The following is a 21,887-nucleotide window of genomic DNA, read 5'->3' as shown; positions in this document are numbered from 1 at the left end:
ATAAAAGTTTAAAAAAAGAAACAGAATAAAAAGTGAAAAAAAAAAGTGTTAGGGGCTGGGAAATGCCAAAAGCACATGACTTTTTTGTGACAGAATACAGCCCAGACTTTGCTTTCAGGTCTCATTCACTCTTCCGTGCAATATACCATACTACTCTTATTTCAATGCCATCTAACTGCTAAAGTCAACCTGCCAGTACAGATCCTCTTCATCTATTTCCTTTCAGCATTCATGTATAGCAGTATTAACAAAAGTTTCAATTATACAATGAGAACAATTTTCAGAGAAAGGAAATGTTATCACCACCTTTTCTCAATTCCAATTTGCTATTTTCAGAGCTTTCCTATAGTTTCTCTACCTGGGTTTAAGAGGAAGCAGCTCCAATGGTAGGAGGGGAAACCAAGAGTTGTTATTTAGGGGCGGGCAGTGAGCGCAGCAGTTAAGATGTCCACATCCCATATCAGAGTGCCTGGGTCTGAATCTCGGCTTTGCTTCCAATTCCAGCTTCCTGCAAATGCAGGTGATGGCAAAAACAGTTGGGTCCCTGCCACCCACATAAGAGATGTGGATTACGTTCTGGGCTTCTAGCTTTGGCCTGCTCCAATACTGGATGCTTCAGACATTTAGGGAGTAAACCAGTGGATGTAAAAATCTTTCCTTTCCCTTCCCTTCTCTCCCTCCCTCCCTTTCAAATAAAATGAAAATCAATATTCAGAAAAGTAATAACCTTACCAACATGAGACTTTACAGTATGTTAACCATAATGAATTGCATCAGTAGGAATGGCAGAATAAGTCTCTTCAGAGAGCTTCTTCTCAATAAAAGAAGTGAGATAAGGTGTAGTAATCAAGACAGTGGTATTCGCAAAATATGCAAACAGATGTATGATATCAAAGAGACTTCAGAAACAGACTCACATAAATAGTCAACTGATCTTTGACAAAGGAGCAAAACCAATACAACAGAAACAAGACACTGTTTTCAACAAATGGTATAAAAAAAAAAATCTACCAGAAACCTTCTTACACCGCTCAAAAAATTAACTCAAATTTCAATGCAAAATGAAAAATTATAAAACTCCTATAAGATAATACAGGAGAAAATCTAGGTAACTTTGGGTATGGTGATGACTTTTTTAGATAGAACATAAAAGGCATGATTCACAAACAACTAATAAGCTTGCCTTCATTAAAAATAATCTGATAAAAGACTATTATCTAAAATATAAAAACAACTCTCAAAATGCAACAGTAAGAAAACAACCCAATTTGAATGCAGGCAAAAGCCTTAGGCAGACAGCTTGCCAAGAAGATATATAGAGGGACCGGCGCTGTGGCACAGCAGGTTAACACCCTGGCCTGAAGCGTCAGCATCCCAAATGGGTGCCGGTTCGAGTCCTGGCTGCTCCACTTCCCAACCAGCTCTATGCTATGCACTGGGATAGCAGTAGAAAATGGACCAAGTCCTTTGGCCCCTGCACCCACGTGGGAGACCTGGAGGAAGCTCCTGGCTCCTGGCTTCAGATCGGCACAGTTCCGGCCGTTGTGGCCATTGGGGAGTAAACCAGCCGATGGAAGACCTTTCTCTCTCTCTCTCTCTCTCTCTCTCTCTCTCTGCCTCTCCTCTCTCTGTGTATCTCTGACTTTCAAGTAAAATAAATAAACCTTTAAAAAAGAAGAAGATATATAGATGGCAAATAAGAACATAAAAAGATGCTTAGTAGAGGCTGGCACTGTGACATAGCAGGAAAAGCATTCCAAATGGGTGTTGGGTTGTTCCCCAGCTGCTCCACTTCCCAACTAGCTCCCTGCTAATGGCCTGGGAAAAGCAGTGGAAGATGAACCAAGTGCTTAGGTCCCTGCCACCCATGTAGGAAACCCCAAAGAAGCTGCTGGCTACTAGTTTTCGCCTGGCCCAGCCCTAGCTATTATAGCCATCTGGGAAGTGATGGTGCTCGCTTGCTCTCGTTCGCTCGCTCTCGCGCACATGCTCTCTCTCTCTTTCTCTCTCTCTCTCGTGTGTGTGTGTGTATATATACATATATATGTATATATCTTTGAAATAAATCAATCTTTAAAAAGATGCTAATTATTGTACGTGTTTAAGGAACTCAGAATTAAAACAAGATACCACTATATACCTGTTAGAATGGCCAAAATCCAGAACACTGACAAAAGCTGGCTAACATAGGGAACATAGTCATTGTTCTTAAGCATTGTTGGTGGGAATGCAAAATGGTACAGGCACTCTGGAAGACTGTTTTGCAGTTCTTATATCGATTTATCTATCTATCTATCTATCTATTTATTTATTTATTTATTTATTTGAAAGGTAGAGACAGACAGAAAGATATTCCATCAACTGGTTTGCTCCCCATACGGCCACAAACGTCAGGGTTAGTCCAGGCTGAAGCCAGGAGCCAGAACTCCATCCAGGTCTCCCACATGGGTGGCAGGGACCTAAGCCCTTGGGCAATCTTTTTGCTTTTCAGGAGCATTAGCAGGGAACTGCATCTGAAGCAAAGTGGCTGAGATTCGAACTGGTGCACCAATAAGGGATGCTGGCATCGCAGGCGGCAGCTTTAGTTTACCGTGCTATAGCACCAGCTCCATTCTTACAAAATTAAAAATACTCTTCCAATACAATTTGGTGTTTACTCAAGTGAGTTGAAAACAAACACCCACATCAAAAAAAATTACAAAGAAATAGCAGCTTTATCTGTAATTGCCAAAACTTGTGAGCAATCAAGATGTCCTTCCAATAGGTGAATGGATAAAGAAACTGTAATACACCCATACAATGAAATGTTATTCAGTGCCAAAGAGAAATGAGGTATCAAACCATAAAAAGACATCGAGGAACTTCAAATGTATACTGTTGATGCATTTAACATCATATAATGGTGATTAAAATGTGATACCATGTTCTTTTATAGTTATCCTCTCTCAAACTACCTCCAGCCCTGACAAGCATTGATTTAAGTAGCTTCAAAAACACATCATCATCCTCTCCATGGGATGTCACCATTAAGAGGGTCATGAGAATTGTGCTCAGTGACCTTTAGTCATCACTTTTTCTTAAAATCAAAACTCTACTCCAGACTTTGTCACATATACCCCCTCTATAACTCAAAAGAATTTAAGAGAATGGGAAAAAGAGTGAGAAGAAAGAATTCTATGTCTCTTATACATAAACCAAAACCATTTAATAATATTTGAAAGAAACAACTAAAATATTTTCTAAATCATTACAAATCAACAGGAAAAAAGACATTTTAAACTGAAGGTTTTTTATACATCTATTGTCCAAGAACCCTGCACAATCTAACTTTCCAATTATATTCTCTACTTTCACTTTTATCGCTAATATATAGCCTTTTCAAGATTTCAGAATGCTAACAAAGAAAGTGAAATCACCCTTGATGTCCAGATAGTCTTAGTCCTCATCAATATCATCATATTCATTTTCCTAAGTTTCATTCTTTTAAAATGACACACAATAATCACACATATTTACAGGATACAACGTAATGTTCTGTTGCATATATATATATTGTACAATGATCAAATCAGGGTTATCAGCCTACCTACCATCTGTAATATTTATCATATCTTTGTAGTGAGATCAAAATCCTCTATGCAAGCTATTTTTATATATACATTATCGTTAATTATAATCACTTTACTGTGTAAACACCAGAACATATACCTCTTATCTAACTGGAACTTTGTACCCAGGGATCAACCATTCCCTTTCCCACAACCCCAATCTACCCCAATCTCTGGCAACCACTACTCAACTTTCTGATTCTATGAGTTTAACTTTTTTAGATTCCACGTGAGTAAGATCAAGTGGTATTAGCCTTTCTGTATCTGGTTAATTTCACTCAACATGTCTTCCAGATTCATCCATGCGGCTGCAAATGACAGAATTTCAGTCCTAAAGGGATGAAGAGTATCCACTGTGTGTGTGTGTGTGTCTGTATGTTTGTATGTGTATATGTGTGTGTATGTATATATATATATATATATGCCAAAACTTGTGAGCAATGTATGCAAATGACAGAATTTCAGTCCTAAAGGGATGAAGAGTATCCACTGTGTGTGTGTCTCTGTACGTATATATCTATGTGTGTGTGTGTGTATATATGTATGTATGTATATATATATGGCAAAACTTGTGAGCAATCAAGATGTCAAGATGTCCTTCCAATAGGTGAATGGATAAAGAAACTGTAATATGCCCATACAATGAAATGTTACATATATATATATACATACACACACACACATTTGTTACCCATTCATCTGCTAATAGACATTTAGGTTGATTCCATATTTCTGCTGTTATGAAAAGTGTTTTCAATAAGTATCAGAGATACATCTTCAACAGACTGATTTCATTTCCTCTGGACAGATACCAAGTAGCAAGCCTGCTCAATCATATAATGATTCCATTTTTAATTTTTTGAGGAACCACCAACATGTTAAGAGTTCTCTTTTCTTCATATGTTCAACAACACTTATTTTTTTTATAATAGCCATTATAACTGGGTGAAGTGATATCTCAACGAGGTTTTGACTTGCATTTCTCTGATGACTAGTAATGTTGAGCATTTTTAAGATACTTCTTGGCTATCTGTGTCTATTCATGTCTTTGCCCATTTCTTTTAAAAAAATTATTTATTTATTTATTTGAAAGAGTTACACAGAGTGGGGGGGAGAGAGAGAAAGGTCTTCCATCTGCTGGTTCACTCCCCAATTGGCCGCGACGGCTGGAGCTGCTCTGATCCGAAGCCAGGAGCCAGGAGCTTCTTCTGGGTCTCCCATGCAGGTGCAGGGGCCGAAGGACTTGGGCCATCTTCTACTGCTATCCCAAGCCACAGCAAAGAGCTGGATTGGAAGTGGAGCAGCCGGGTCTCCAACGGGCACCCATATGGGATGCTGCCACTTCAGGCCAGGGTGTTAACCCACTGCACCACAGACAGCACCGGCCCCACATTTGCCCATTTCTAAATCAAATTATTTAGGGGGTAGGTTACTATTAAGTTCTTCATATATTCCAGATATTGTCACTTTGTTACATGTATGATTTGCAAATAATTTCTCCTATTCTGTAGGTTTCTCTTCTTTTTTTTTTTTTTTTTTTTTTTTTTTTTTGACAGGCAGAGTGGACAGTGAGAGAGAGACAGAGAGAAAGGTCTTCCTTTTTGCCGTTGGTTCACCCTCCAATGGCCGCCGCGGTAGCGCGCTGCGGCCAGCGCACCGCGCTGATCCGATGGCAGGAGCCAGGGGCTTCTCCTGGTCTCCCATGGGGTGCAGGGCCCAAGCACTTGGGCCATCCTCCACTGCACTCCCGGGCCACAGCAGAGAGCTGGCCTGGAAGAGGGGCAACCGGGACAGAATCCGGTGCCCCGACCGGGACTAGAACCCGGTGTGCCGGCGCCGCAAGGCGGAGGATTAGCCTAGTGAGCCGCGGCGCCGGCAGGTTTCTCTTCTAATTGTTGCATTTTTAGTTTTATGTAACCCCATGTTACATGTCTAATTTTGCCTATGTATTTGAAGTCCTATCCAAAAATTCCTTGCCCAGACCATCATAAAGAAGCATTTTGCTTACAATTTATTCCACTAGTTTTATAGATACAGGTCTTATATCTAAGTCTTTAATCCATTTTGAGTTGATTTTCGTCTATGGTGAAAGATAGGGATCTAGTTTCATTACCTAGGATATTGTGAATATACAATGTTCCCAGTACGTTCCCCAATGTGGGTTCTTGGCATTTTGTCAAAAACCAGTTGGCTGTAGATGCTTGGATTTATTTCTGAGCTCTATTTTGTTAAATTGGTCTGTGTGTCTGTTTTTATGCCAGATCTATGTTTTGTTGATTATACTTGTTTTGATTAGCCTCACAGCACAAGGGTCTTCAAAAAGTTCATGGAGAATGCATATTATGTATAAATTATGCATGAATTTCAAAATTATCTTGTACAAATAAACAGCTACTAGTTCCTCTTTTCCAACTTTTTGAAGCACCTGCATATATTTCAAAGCCAGGCAGCATAATTCCTCCAATTTTATTCTTTCTGCTAAAGATTATTTCAGCTATTGAGGTCTTCTTTGGTTCCATAAGAATTATAAGCTTGTTTTCCATTTTTTTGTGAAAAATATAATTAGTATTTTAATAGTAACTGCACTGAATCTGTAGATCACTTTATGCAGTATGGACATATTAACAATATTAGTTTTTGTAACCCACAGACCTGAGCTATTTTTCCCTTTTATTTCTGTCCTCTTCCATTTTTTGATCAAAATTTCTACATTTTTCTGTGTATAAATCCTTTATCTCCTTTGCAAAATGCATTACTAAGTATCTTTTTGCTTTTTGGTTTCAGGGTTTTCTTGTAGCTATTGTAAGTGGGATTATTTTCTTGATCTCTTTTGAAGATAGTTCACTATTAGCATTTAGAAATGTTATCGGTTTTTCATGTTGATTTTGTGTCTGCAACTAAAGTAATCCATTTATTAGTTTTGTGTGTAGTTTTGTGTGTAGTCTTTAAGGTTTCTATATGTAAGATCATGTTATCTACAAACAGAGACAATCCAACTTCCTTCCTTCCAATTCGGATGTCCTTTATTTCCTTCTCTTGCCTAAATCCTCTGGCTAGAATATCCAGCACTATACAGAACAGAAGCAATGGAAGTTGCCATCCTTGTATTGTTCCTATCTTAGATGAAACACTTTTAACTTTTCCCTGTTCAGTATTATGTTTGCTGTGGGTTTCTCATTTATTTCCTTAACTGTGTTGAGGTATGTACCATCTGGGACTAATTTGTTGAAAGCTTTTTATAATGAAAGGATGCTGAATTTTGCCAACTTCTTTTGCTGCATATATTGAAATGATGATATGGTTGTTTGTCCTGCATTTGTTAATGTGATGAATTGCATTTACTGAATTGCTTGTGTTGAACCATCCTTGTACCCTTGGAATGAAGCCTACTTGATCATGGTGAATTATCTTTTTCAATCACTGTTGAATTTGGCTTGCTAGTATTTCAGTTAAGCATTTTTGCATCTAATCTCATCGTGGATATTGGCTTGCAGTTTGCTTCTTTTACTGTCTCCTCATCATATGCATTTATATGAAGAATATGGCAGTCTTTCCCATCTGGTGAGCAAACGCTGATAGCTTTGTCACTATTAGGAACTTAAGAGTAAAGAAAACTTCTATATTCTGACATTTTCAAATAAAAATTTTTGTGGAAAATTGAATGAAGAAAAGAAAGCATTACTTCAGGGGACTGATTATGTTTAATTTCTATTTATGTTATAATATCAGGATTGAATTCTTAAAAATGTGAAACTGCTATTACCTCCAAAAAGATTTTTTACTGATCTTCTATTCCATCTCTAAGTATCAGCCATTACCTTCTTTTTCTTTTATTTTTTAGCTTGCTGAAACTTTAACCTCTAAGCTAGGAGCATACTGCTTACGGGACTATTGTGAGAAGCATGGACTTCCTCTACTTTACCCAAATGTTTGGAGTTGACACTTTACAAGAATTACTAGGAAAAGTTCAAGTATTCAAATTCCAAAGCCAAGAATAATTCTTTGAGACTAAGTTTCCACTCTGCCCAAAACTCTCCAACAGGGTCCAGCATAGTGGTATAGTGGATAAAGCTGCCACCTGCAATGCCAACATCCCATATGGGTGCTGGTTCAAGTCCCAGCTACTCCACTTCAGATCCAGCTCGTTGCTAATGTGACTGGGAAAGTAGCAGAAGATGTCCCAAGCACTTGGGCTCCTGCACCCACAGAGGAGACTCCAAAGAAGCTCCTGCCTACTGCATACAGAAATATTAAACAAAAATCCACTCAAAATGGATCAAGGACATAATCTATGACCTGATACAATCAAATTACTAGAGAACACTGGAGAAACTCTGCAAGACACTGGCATAGGCAAACACTTCTTGGAAAAGACACCAGAAATACAATCAAGGCCAAAATTGACAAATGCAATTACATCAAGCTGAAAAGTGTATTTGCCAACTGTGAGACTGATAAAGGATTACTATCCAGAATCTATAAAGAACTCAAGAAACTCAACAATAACAAAACAAACAATCCAGTTAAGAAATGGGCTAAGGACTCAAACTGGCATTTTTCAAGAGGAAATTCAAATGGCCAACAGACACACGAAAAAATGCTCAGGATCACTAGCCATCAGGGAAATGCAAATCAAAACCACAATGAGGTAGTTTACCTCACCCCAGTCAGAATGGCTCTCATACAGATACACTGGTGAGGATTTGGAGAAAAAAGCACCCTAATCCACTATTGGCAGGAATGTAAAATGGTGCATCCATAGTGGAAGACAGTATGGAGATACCTCGGAAACCTGAAAACAGATCTACCATATGACTCAGCAATCCCATTCCTGAGAATTTACCCAAATAAAATGAAATCAGCATATGAAAGAGTTATCTGTACACCCATGTACATTGCAGCTCAATTCAAAATAGCTAAGATATGGATTCAACCCAAATGTCCATCAACTGATGATTGGATAAAGAAATGATGATATATATATATATATATATATATATATATACACACACACACACACATACACACTATGGAATACTACTCAATGGTTAAAAACAAACAAACAAACAAAAAACCCACGAAATCCTGTTTTTTGCAACAAAATCAATGACCTTGAAACCATTATCCTTAGTGAAGCAAGCAAGTCCCCAGAAAGAAAGATACCATATGTTACTTTGTGCTCTTGAATTCACAATTGGTTATCTAAATAATTTCTAGAATGATTTTTGTGCAAGTCTGTCCTTTTCAAAATTGATGATTTTTTATTAAACTATTTTTAATTATCATATGCAATGGAAGAGAAATAGTGTTTTTCATTTTCCTATCTCTATTTCCTGTGCAGGTGTTAGCTGAGGGTAGAGGGATAAATAAATTTGCATTTTTTTCTTTTGCCAATGAGGACTGTATGTTATACCTGTAAAATAAAAGGTTTAAAACTTTTATCAGGGGCCAGCGCTGTGGCGTAGCAGGTAAGGCCACTGCCTGCATTGCCGGCCTCCCATGTGGGCACCAGTTCAAGACCCGGCTACTCCACTTCCAATCCAGCTCTCTGCTATGGCCTGGGAAAGCAGAACAACATGGCCCAAGTCCTTGGGCCCCTGCATCCGCATGCGAGACCTGGAAAAAGCTCCTGGTTCCTGGCTTCGGATCGGCACAGCTCCGGCCATTGTGGCCAACTGGAGAGTGAGCCGGTGGATGTAAGACCTCTCTCTCTCTCGCTGCCTCTCCTCTCTCTGTATAACTCTGACTTTCAAGTAAAATAAATAAATCTTTAAAAAAAAAAACTTTTATCAAAGGGTATTTTCTGTTGGGGGCTGCATTTAGTGCTTTTGATTTGTCTTCACCAGATTGTACCTGGTATTTTTTTGAAAGATTGCTGATTGTTGACCGTCACATGGCCTGTTCTGTATAGAGGCTTCATTCTTTAGGGTTAACAATGCTGATACTGTTCTGCATCTTCTTTTGGCAGCAACTACAGTAGTTCTGCTTGCTCTTTGGTGTAGTATAGCTTCACTCACATTCGGTGATTGACAAAAGCATTTCACAATATAAATAGCAATTCATATTTAACAGAGTAATAGTCAGCAATGTTTGTGATTATAGATGTGAAAACACCTAGCACAGAGCTAGGCAGCAGTGTAAATAACTACCTTTTTTTTTTTTCTGTATATGTTTAAAAGTTGTTGCTCTCACATAAATTAATCTGATGCTTGGGTGTAAATAATAGTCATGTATATTTAAAAGAGTGATATTCAGTAGTGTTTCTCTTCTAATTGACATGTTTGTCTAGCCTAATGAAATTAAATATTTAAAAGTAATTTTTGGCTGGCGCTGTGGCTTAACAGGCTAATCCTCCGCCTTGCGGTGCCGGAACACCGGGTTCTAGTCCCGGTTGGGGTGCCAGATTCTATCCCGGTTGCCCCTCTTCCAGGCCAGCTCTCTGCTATGGCCCAGGAAGGCAGTGGAGGATGGCCCAAGTCCTTGGGCCCTGCACCCGCATGGGAGACCAGGAGAAGCACCTGGCTCCTGGCTTCGGATCAGCGAGATGCGCCGGCCGCAGCGGCCATTGGAGGGTGAACCAATGGCAAAAAGGAAGACCTTTCTCTCTGTCTCTCTCTCACTGTCCACTCTGCCTGTCAAAAAAAAAAAAAAGTATTTTTTAAATTGGTTTGAAGTGATTTTTTGATTTATATACAAAGTGATTTTTTGCATGACCATTATGGAAGGTAGAATTCAGAGTTAAGTTGACAGAAGTGAACCTTAGGCTTGTCACACTTCTTTTCACAGCAAGTAATTGCTGAGCACTGGTGATGTTAAGAACATTTACATACTAGTGTGCTTTCCTCTTTCCTTTATGACAATTATCAAGTGTTCTCAATTTCTTATAGTTTTTACATTAACTTCCTTCAAATAGTAGAGCTTATGAATTTTATTAATGAATCCCTGTTTTTCTAAAATCTGTAATTTGCTTTTTTTCCTCTTAAGTCTGTGATTATTTTTTTAAAACTTTCATATTATTTTTCATTTTCTTTGTGAAGTGCTTAAAATATACTCTGAGTAACTATTAAATTTAAAATCTTTAATGATTTCAATATAAAATAGGAATTAACATGTCCATGAGAAATTTAGTCTCATTTGTTACCTTAATTTTTAATCATATTTGCTTATAAATGGCATTTTTAGAGTTCAGGGTTTTGATTTTTTGGGAGGAGGGTTGATATTTTTAATGTAATCTTTCTGGATATCCATTATGAAGTTTCATATTTACTATATAGTTTTAAACTTATTTTAGTCAAGTTTATAATTTTTAGTAACTACAATCAATGACATTTAAGTTGAAATGTAAGCTGTCATTTTTTTGGTTCTCTTCACTAGGATTGTAATGTCTAGGTAGGTGAATGAAATTTACAAAGCAAGAGACTATTTCTGTACCAATGTCAGAGGAATAATAATAAGTCTAGGCCAGCGCCGCAGCTCAATAGGCTAATCCTCCGTCTGCGGCACCGGCACACCGGGTTCTAGTCCCGGTCGGGGTGGCGGATTCTGTCCCGGTTGCCCCTCTTCCAGGCCAGCTCTCTGCTGTGGCCCGGGAGTGCAGTGGAGGATGGCCCAAATCCTTGGGCCCTGCACCCGCATGGGAGACCAGAAGCACCTGGCTCCTGGCTTCGGATCAGCGTGGTGGGCCGGCTGCAGCGAGCAGGCCACAGCGGCCATTGGAGGGTGAACCAACGGTAAAGGAAGACCTTTCTCTCTCTCTCACTGTCCACTCTGCCTGTCAAAAATAATAATAATAATAATAATAATAATAATAATAATATTTAGTTAGCAATGTAGTTTTAAAGATTTGTTTGTTTATTTGAAGGGCAGAGTGACCAGACAGGGAGGTAGTTAGGCAGGGAGTGAGAGGAGTGGTGAGTAGCGTGGGGTTGGGAAGGAGAGGAGAGCAAGAGTGAACGCGAGCTTCCATCTGCTGCTGGGCCATGCCCCAAATGCCCACAACAGCTGAGGCTAGGCAAGGCCAAAGCCAGGATCCAAGAATTCCATCCAGATCTCCCACGTGGGTGGCCAGGACCTCAGTACCTCGACCATCATCTGTTGCCTCCTACTTACATTCGTAGGAAGCTGGATTGGAAGTGTAGAGCAGTTGGGATTTGAATCAGGTACTAAATATAGATTGTGGGCACCCCAGGTGTTGGCTTAAAGCCTTTGTACCATAATGTCCAACCCGCAGTTAACATTTTAGAACCTTTGTTTTTATTGTTTGCTTTTACACTTTGTTTTTTTATTATTTTTCCAGTTTTTTTTTTTTTTTTTGACAGGCAGAGTGGACAGTGAGAGAGAGACAGAGAGAAAGGTCTTCCTTTTTGCCGTTGGTTCACCCTCCAATGGCCACCACGGCTGGCGCACTGCAGCCGGCACACCGCGCTGATCCGATGGCAGGAGCCTGGTACTTATCCTGGTCTCCCATGGGGTGCAGGGCCCAAGCACTTGGGCCATCCTCCACTGCACTCCCTGGCCACAGCAGAGAGCTGGCCTGGAAGAGGGGCAACCGGGACAGAATCCGGTGCCCCGACCGGGACTAGAACCCGGTGTGCCGGCGCCGCAAGGCAGAGGATTAGCCTGTTGAGCCACAGCGCCGGCCCAGTTTCTTTTTTTTTTTTAATACTTATTTCTTTATTTGCAAGTCAAAGTTATAGAGAGGGAGAGACAGAAATCTTCTGTCTGCTGGATCTGGATCACTCCCCAAATTGCTACAAAGGTCAGGACAGGGACATGCTGAAGACAGGAGCCAGGAGTTTCTTCCAGGTCTCTACATGGTTGGCAGGAACGCAAGCACCTAAGCCATCCTCCACTGCTTTTTCCAGGCCATTAGCAGGGAGCTGGCTCAGAAGTGGAGCACCAGGTCTCAAACTGGTGCCGATATGAGATGCTGGCATCGCAGACGGTAGCTCCACCTGCTTCAGCACAATGCTGGGTTCCTATTTTGTCATTTTCAATCTTATCTTGTATAAACCGACTTTTTAAAAAGTGAGATCATGATCTGCATTCATACTAAGTTTTCTTTTTAAGATGTATTTATTTATTTGAAAGGCAGAGTTACAGAGAGGCAGGGGCGGGGGGCAGGGAGAGGGAGAAGTCTTCATTCAATGGTTCACTCCCCAAATGGCCACAAGGGCTGGAACTGGGCCGATCCAGAGCCAGGAGCTTCTTCGAGGTCTCCCACGCTGGTGCATGGGCCCAAGGACTTAGACCATCTTCCACTGCTTTCCCAGGCCATAGCAGAGAGCTAGATCAGAAATGGTACAGCTGGGACTCGAACTGGTGCCCATAGGAATACCAGCACCACAGGCAGCGGCTTTACCCACTACGCCACAGTGCTGGCCCCATAGTATGTGTTCTGAATGGGATTATAACGTGTTTTACTTTGCTTATTTAGTACTATTCTTTCCATGGTTCTTTTTGGTATATAACTTTTATATTTATTTCTTGTTGGTTAATTAAATGTTATAAAGGATTTTCTTTAAGTCTAGTTTAAGTGATACCCAGTTTGGCTTTTTGTGAAAAACTGTACACTCAAGAAATAAACTAGATAGACTAAGAAAATAAGCTTAGTGTGGTAGGCCAGTCTGTTCTAGGGCACTAAATTAAGAAACACATTTTGGTTGATTTTTTCTCTTATGTTTCTAATTTACTTTCTATATTTAGTTGGTTTTCATGGAAGTCTTAAGTAATGAACAGAGTTCTAGATAGCATTTTATGGAGATAAGTTATAAATAAAAGCCAGGTGAAACAGATCTATGTCTCAAAGCATGAGACAGTCAATGGTCATTTTTTAAGAATAAGGGAATTAAGAATAAACTCACACTAATCATGCAAATATTTTATGCTTTATTGGTGATCAATAATTATCAATGAGTAATTCTTGTTTAATACTGGAAGATTTACACATTTCCCTGAAAGGTAATATATAGTAGTGAAATTGACATTTTGAGATTTGATGATTGCTTACAGCCTTTGTCTCAACTGTTGAAGAGAAGTGTTTTGTTGTTGTTGTTCTTTTGTTTTTTATTCATACTATTTGTTCAACTCTTACTTAATGTAGGGTTAATCTTATGAGTACAAATTAAACTGAAAATAGATCTTTGTAAAAATTAACAGTGGGAATAGGATAGGGAGGAGGAAGAAGAATGGGAGCATGAGCAGCAGGGAGAACAGGGTGGGAAGTATCACTATGTTTCTAAATCTGTATATATAAAATACATGAAATTTGTATAACTTAAATAAAACTTATAAAAAATTAAAAATTAAAAACTAAAAAGAAAAATATACTTTTCTATTGATAAAAGAAATAGATTACAACAGTAAAACAGAGCCAAAAGTAAAATTTACCACCGCTAAAAATACTGTTTTTTTAATGTAAGAAAATGGTTTTATCCTTAATGTATAGTTCCCATACAGTTTACAAATACACTTTTACTCCAATAACACAGCTTTGTAACTAGCAAAGCAGTTGAATTAACACCCATGAATATAGGTGGGGAGACAATTAATATCTAATAATGTTTCTCCACATCAACTATTCTTTTAATGTCACTTTTTTAAAACATATAGATTATATTACACACGAGTGCCAAAAGGCAATTGAGTGGTCGGTGCCGCGGCTCAATAGGCTAATCCTCCGCCTTGCAGAGCCAGCACACCAGGTTCTAGTCCCGGTCGGGGCGCCGGATTCTGTCCCGGTTGCCCCTCTTCTAGGCCAGCTCTCTGCTGTGGCCAGGGAGTGCAGTGGAGGATGGCCCAAGTGCTTGGGCCCTGCACCCGCATGGGAGACCAGGAGAGGCACCTGGCTCCTGCCATCGGATTAGTGCGGTGCGCCGGCCACAGCGCGCCAGCCACGGCGGCCATTGGAGGGTGAACCAACGGCAAAGGAAGACCTTTCTCTCTGTCTCTCTCTCTCACTGTCCACTCTGTCAAAAAAATAAATAAATAAATAAAGACAATTGAGTGAATCTCTTAAAATACTAGACGTATAATAAACAGCATAGTAGCCGGCGCCGTGGCTCACTAGGCTAATCCTCCGCCTAGCGGCACCGGCACACCGGGTTCTAGTCCCGGTCGGGGCACCGATCCTGTCCCGGTTGCCCCTCTTCCAGGCCAGCTCTCTGCTGTGGCCAAGGAGTGCAGTGGAGGATGGCCCAAGTGCTTGGGCCCTGCACCCCATGGGAGACCAGGATAAGCACCTGGCTCCTGCCATCAGAACAGCGCGGTGCGCCGGCCACAGCGCACCTACCACGGCGGCCATTGGAGGGTGAACCAACGGCAAAAAGGAAGACCTTTCTCTCTGTCTCCCTCTACTGTCCACTCTGCCTGTCAAAAAAAAAAAAAGAAAAAAAAAAACAGCATAGTATCAACATTTACATGATTCATATCAAAATGATGACCTCATAAAATACAATCCTTTTAAAGGTTATATTTATGAATAAAATATTTCATGTCTTTTAATACTCTGGTATAATACTTTTTCAATAATCCAGGAAATTAAATGCAAGTCTAATCATCAACTCAATAAAGGATCATTTTCCTTTAGCTTTTATTAATCACAATTAATTAATAAATTAATTAATTACATGATTTGAGGTTAAAGATGAAAAACTTATAGAAATTAGTTTGATACACAGCAAAGTTACATAACACACTAAAACCAACTGTTTAATATTTTTGCATTGTATGAACTGCCCATAGTAAGAAAGGAACAAACATTTAGTGAAAGAAGATACTATATTTTGGAACTTAGTTTTCAAGAGAAAGAAGGGGAAAGAATTCAACAAAAGGAAGGGCAAATGCACTTCTGAATAAAAACTTCTTGAAACCAGGGAAGCTATGTGCTTGCTGTGTAAAAGTGAACTCCCTCAACAACAGAAAGAAAACAGAACTGCACTGCGTGTGCATTTTTGTCCACAGTCTAAGTTCCCTTAAGGATTACGACTATGTAACAAAACACTTCAAAATTGCATACCCTTCCACATTACCCCAAACCAGAAATAAACCAGGCTGTTACATCAGTTTTTAAAATCGCCAGTATAACGATACATAATCTTGACCATTTTCTTGGCTGTTCCAAAGCCACCAGGCTCTGTAAAGGAAGCTCAGACACTAAGGAAGTCCAACATGTATCTTCACATTGTCATGTAGCCAGGTTTGAGAAGTCATGTATTTCAACAGGAGGCAGGACCTAATATTCCAAAAGGGCCATGCACAGGGCTTGAGGTACTCTTCTACTTTTTAAAAAAAAAAAAAAAAAAAAAAAAGCTATTAAGACACGGACAATTTGACCTTTTTAAATCCATGTACCAGTTAATGTCCTCACTTCAAATATAAAATTCTATGCTTATAATTATATCACATAGCATCCAGCTATGTGATATTATGCATATTTCACATCTATCAGTAATGCAGAAGCTGGCCCCAAGTGTATGTAGCTACCACACCTATTTTCCAGGTAAGCTGAATCACCTGAGACTCACTACTCGCTCTGGGCTGTATGACTTCCTCAGAAATCATTTCTTCAGAACTTCCATGTCCACTATTCCTTTAAACGTGGAACTCCCAACCCTTCTGGCCCTCTGCCAGATTCCACTCCATGTAGAAAAACCTCACCTAAGAAACTGACATCACCTGCTACCAAAGTTTTATAAAATACTGGTTTTTATTCTCTTTCATACATCAATAAAAATATGTATAGCAAACCCAATTCAACTAATAATAAGCAGGAAAGAGTCAACCACTTATAAAACTAAGAAATCTTTTGGGGCTGACACTGTTGCATAGCGAGTTAAGCAACCTCCTGCAGTGCCAGCATGCCGTATGGGCACTAGTTCAAGTCCTGGTTGCTCCACTTCTGATCCAGCTCCCTATTGATTTGCCTGGGAAAGCATAGAAGATGCCCCAAGCACTTGGGTCCCTGAACTCATGTGGGTTACCTAGATGACATTCCTGGTTCCTGGCTTAGGCCTGGCCCAGACCTGGCTGTTGCAGCCATATGGGGAGTGAACCAGTAGATGGAAGATTTCTCTTTCTCTCTCTCTCTCTCTCCCCTCCCCCCCTCACCCTCTCTCCCCCCCCCCCTCCCTCTCCCCTCTTTCCCCCTTCTCCCCCTCTCCCTCCCTCTTCCTCTTTCAAATAAACAAATAAATCTTTTTTTAAAAAAAAAAGAAAGAAGGAAATATTTTATTACTAGAGAAGCAAAGGTAGAGAAAGGAAAAATAAAACAAAGCTAGAAAAATAGAGATCTCCCATCCATCAGTTCATTCCCCAAATGCCCATATCAAACAGGGGTTAGCTAGGCAGAAGGTAGGAACCTAGAATTCAATCCAGGTCTCCCAAATGAGAGATCCAAGGACCTCAACCATCACCTGCTGCTTCCTGGGGAATATATTAACAGGAAGAGGAGAATCAGAACAGGAGCTATAGGGACAGTGTTGTTGAACAGAGGGTTAAGCTACCACTTGGGAAGCCAGTATCCCATATCTGAGTGCCAATTCAAGTCCAAGCTTCTCCATGACACCCCCAAAAGAATGTAACCCCTCAATATTACCTTGTGAAGATGGAGAGTTTGAAGAAATACCAGAAACGGGATTCAAAATATTGATCATAGTATTATTTAGAAGTAATCAGAAAAAAAAAGCATGAACTAATGAAATCCATACCTGAGATGAAAGAAAATTTCTCCAACAAAATTGAGATCTTAAAGAGAAAGCAAAATGAAATCTTGGAAAAGAAGAATTCACTAGAACAAACAAAAAATACACTAGAGAGCCTTAATAACAGAATACATGAAGCAGAATAAAGAATATCAACTCAGAAGACAAATCACAGAAAATTATACAGACAAAAAAATAAGAAAAAGATATTAGAAAAATAAAAACAATGTAGGGAATCTTCAGGATACTATCAAATGACCCATCATACAGGATCTAGGAGTTCCTGAAGGCATGGAAAAAGAAAATGGATGAGAAGGCACTTTGAGTGAAATAATTGTAAAAAAAAAAAAAAAAACTTACCTAATTTGAAGAAAGGGACATCCAAGTACAGGAAGCACACAGAATTTCTAATAGACATGACCAGAAAAGATCTTCACCACAGCACATGTAATCAAACTTTCCACAGTAAAACATAAAGAAAAAAAATTCTAAAATGTGCATGAGAGAAAGGTCAGATTAATTTCAGAGGCTCTCCAATTAGACTCACAGCTAACTTCTCATCAAAGACCATACAGGCTATGAGAAAATGGCAAGTCATATTCCAAGTCTCTCTACGATGAAAATCACAAAATCTTAAAGAAAGAAATAGAAGAGGATACCAAAATATGAAAAAATCTTCCATGCTCATGGATTGGAAGAATCAACATCATCAAAATGTCCATTCTCTCAGTATTTTAGGCATGGAAAGCAAAGAAACTCTGGGCAAAAAAAAAAAAAAAAGAAGACCTAAATGAAAGATCTCTGCGAGTGAGATCCCAGTGGAAAGAACCGGGCCATCAAAGAAGGAGGTACTTTCTCTGAAGGGAGGATAGTACTTCCACTTTGATTATCATCCTGTCGGAGTAAGATCGAAGTCGGCGAACCCTAAAGGCTTCCAAAGCCTTGGCAACTCATGATTAGAGCCTAGGGAGATTACTGACGCCATAAACAAGAGTGTCAAATTGTTAAACTAACAACAGGAGTCACTGTGTACTTACGTCTCATGTGGGATCTGTCCTTAATGTGTTGTCCAGTGTGAAGTGATGCTATAACTAGTACTGAAACAGTATTTTTACACTTTGTGTTTCTGTGTGGGTACAAACTGAAGAAATCTTTACTTAATGTATACTGAATCGATCTTCTGTATATAAAGATAATTAAAAATGAATCTTAATGTGAATGGAATCGGAGAGGGAGTGGGAGATGGGAGGGGTGCGAGTGGGAGGGAAGTTATGGGGGGGAAAGCCAATATAATCCATAAACTGTACTTTGGAAATTTATATTTACTAAATAAAAAATTTTTTTTGAAAAGTCCATATTCCCAAAAGCAATTTATAGATTCAATGCAATACGAATCAAAATACCAAACACATTCTTCTCAGATCTAGAAAAAATGATGCTGAAATTGATATGGAGGTACAGGAGACCTCGAATAGCTAAAACAATTTTGTACAACAAAAACAAAGCCAGAGGCATCACAATACCAGATTTCAGGACATACTACAGGGCAGTTGTAATCAAAACAGCATGGTACTGGTACAGAAACAGATGGATAGACCAATGGAACAGAATAGAAACACCAGAAATCAACCCAAACATCTACAGCCCACTTATATTTGATCAAGGATCTAAAACCAATTCCTGGAACAAGGACAGTCTATTCAATAAATGGTGGGGGGCGGAGCCAAGATGGCAGAAGAGTGAGGGCGCTCACCAACAGTTCGGGAAAAGAAAGTTTAACAAAAGTGGAGTTACTGTACCCTCAGGAAGAGACTCAGAAAAAAAAAACTACAGAGGAAACTCTTCCAGATCTAGTGGATGTGACACGGAGGACCTACAGGGAGAGCAAGGTGGCCCACTGCAGCGCCGAGCCGCGCCTAGCAGTGCCGAGCCACACCTAGCCACGTAGAGCCGTGCCAACCCGCACCGAGCCGCGCCGCAGACACGGGAGCCGTGAGAGTGGGGAAAACAGTGAGCCCAGCCACAGAAGCCCAGCCGCAGAATTTGAGCCCCGGCGCTGGAAGGAAAGCTAACCCAAGACATTGGCTGGGAAGGTTAGAGCATGGTCTGAGCTCACGTGGGGGGGGGGGGGGGCACTACACCAGGCTGACTGGAGGAGAGAAAAAAAAGGGGGGGGGACCAGCAGAGACACTAGCCTCTCTCTGCACTCTCCTTAGAAAGCCCAGCAAGACAAAGAGCAGGAACCGCTTTACATATGTAAAAAACTCCTTAGCTTAGGCAACCATGAAGAAACAAACAGAGCTCTTTGGCCACACCTCCAAGATGCCAAACAAACGTAGAAACCAAGGTAACAAGAGCAAGGAAGACACTACAATGCCCCCAAATGAAAAAGACACCCCAATTCAAGATTATGAAGATGATGAGATAGAAGAAATGCAAGAAGCAGATCTCAAAAAATTGGTAAGATCATTAAGAAGCTCTCAAAAACAAATTCTTGAACTACAGAAATCCTTAATGGACAAGATAGAAAATCTCTCTCGTGAAAATGAAATATTGAGGAAGAATCAAAATGAAATGAAACAACTAGTAGAACAAGAAACAGTGATAGTGATGAGAAACCATAATGAAATGAAGAATTCAATACATCACATGACAAACACATTAGAGAACCTTAAAAACAGAATGGGTGAAGCAGAAGAGAGAATATCGGACTTAGAAGACAGAGAACAGGAAAGGAAACAGGCAAACCAAAGAAAAGAAGAGGAAATTAGAAATTTAAAAAATATTGTCGGGAATCTACAGGATACTACTAAATAACAAAACATTCGGGTCCTAGGAGTTCCTGAAGGCATGTAGAGGGAGAAAGGATTAGAAGGCCTTTTTAGTGAGATACTAGCAGGAAATTTCCCAGGTTTGGAGAAGGACAGAGACATCCTAGTACAGGAAGCTCATAGAACCCCTAATAAACATGACCAAAAGAGATCCTCACCACGACACATTGTAATTAAACTCACCACAGTGAAACATAAAGAAAAGATCTTAAAATGTGCAAGAGAGAAGAACATCAGACCACTCTCAGAGGATCCCCAATTAGACTCACAGCTGACTTCTCATCAGAAACCCTACAAGCCAGGAGGGAATGGAGAGATATAGCCCAGGTACTAAGAGAGAAAAACTGCCAGCCCAGAATATTATATCCTGCAAAGTTCTCATTTGTGAATGAAGGTGAAATAAAGACCTTTCATAGCAAACAGAAATTGAAAGAATTTGTTGCCACTCGTCCGGCCCTGCAAAAAATGCTTAAAGATGTGATACACACAGAAACACAGAAACACGGTCACCAATATGAAAGAAGGTAAAGGAAGGAAACCTCACAGCAAAAGATCACAGGAAACCCAAAAATGATAGGGCAAAGTTACTACTTATCAATAGTCACATTGAACATTAATGGCCTGAACAATCCAGTTAAAAGACACCGATTGGCTGATTGGGTTAAGGAACAAAACCCATCTTTTTGCTGCTTACAAGAAACTCATCTTTCTAACAAAGATGCACACAGACGGAAAGTGAAAGGCTGGAAAAATATATACCATGCCAACAGAAATGAAAAAAGATCGAGCATAGCCATCTTAATATCAGGTAACATAAATTTTACCACAAAAACTATTAGGAGAGACAAAGAGGGGTACTATATAATGATTAAGGGATCCATTCAACAGGAATATATAACGATTATCAATGTATATGCACCTAATTACAGGGCACCAGCTTATTTAAAAGACTTGTTAAGGGAATTGAAAGGAGACTTAGACCCCAATACAATAGTAATGGGGGATTTCAATACTCCACTCTCAGAGATAGACAGATCAACAGGACAGAAGTCCAACAAGGAGACAGTAGATTTAAATGACACTATAGCTCAAATGGACTTAACAGATATCTACAGAACTTTTTATCCTACACAGAAAGAATTTACATTCTTCTCAGCAGTACATGGAACCTTCTCTAGGATTCACCACATACTAGGCCATAAAGTAAGTATCAGCAAATTCAAAAGAATTAGAATAATACCATGCAGCTTCTCAGACCATAAAGGAATGAAGTTGGAAATTAGCAACTCGGGAATCCCTAGAGCACGTACAAACACATGGAGGTTGAACAACATGCTCCTGAATGAACAATGGGTCATAGAAGAAATTAAAAGAGAAATCAAAAATTTTCTGGAAGGAAATGAGGATAACAGCACATCATACCAAAACCTATGGGATACAGCAAAAGCAGTGTAAAGAGGAAAGTTTATATCAATAGGGGCCTACATCAAGAAATTGGAAAGGCACCAAATAGATGAGCTTTCAAGTCACCTCAAGGATCTAGAAAATCTGCAGCAAACCAAACCCAAACCCAGTAGGAGAAGAGAAATAATTAAAATCAAAGAAGAAATCAACAGGATTGAATCCAAAAAGCATTACAAAAAATCAGCCAAACAAGGAGCTGGTTTTTTGAAAAAATAAACAAAATTGACACCCCATTGGCCCAACTAACTAAAAAAAGAAAAGACTCAAATCAATACAATCAGAGA

The 21,887-nt window shown here is 39.6% G+C and overlaps 1 protein-coding gene across 1 annotated transcript in view; it reads right to left on the bottom strand.

Moving 5' to 3' along the window:
* Positions 1–21,887, bottom strand: part of DOCK3 (dedicator of cytokinesis 3) — a 455,873-nt gene that overhangs the window by 384,691 nt on the left and 49,295 nt on the right. The gene's annotated exons all lie outside the window — the stretch shown is intronic.

This window comes from Lepus europaeus, chromosome 9, assembly GCF_033115175.1.
Source record: "Lepus europaeus isolate LE1 chromosome 9, mLepTim1.pri, whole genome shotgun sequence".
Lineage (NCBI taxonomy): Eukaryota > Metazoa > Chordata > Mammalia > Lagomorpha > Leporidae > Lepus > Lepus europaeus.
The sequence above is the reverse complement of the archived record's forward strand: the minus strand, read 5'-3'. Positions and strand labels throughout refer to the sequence as shown.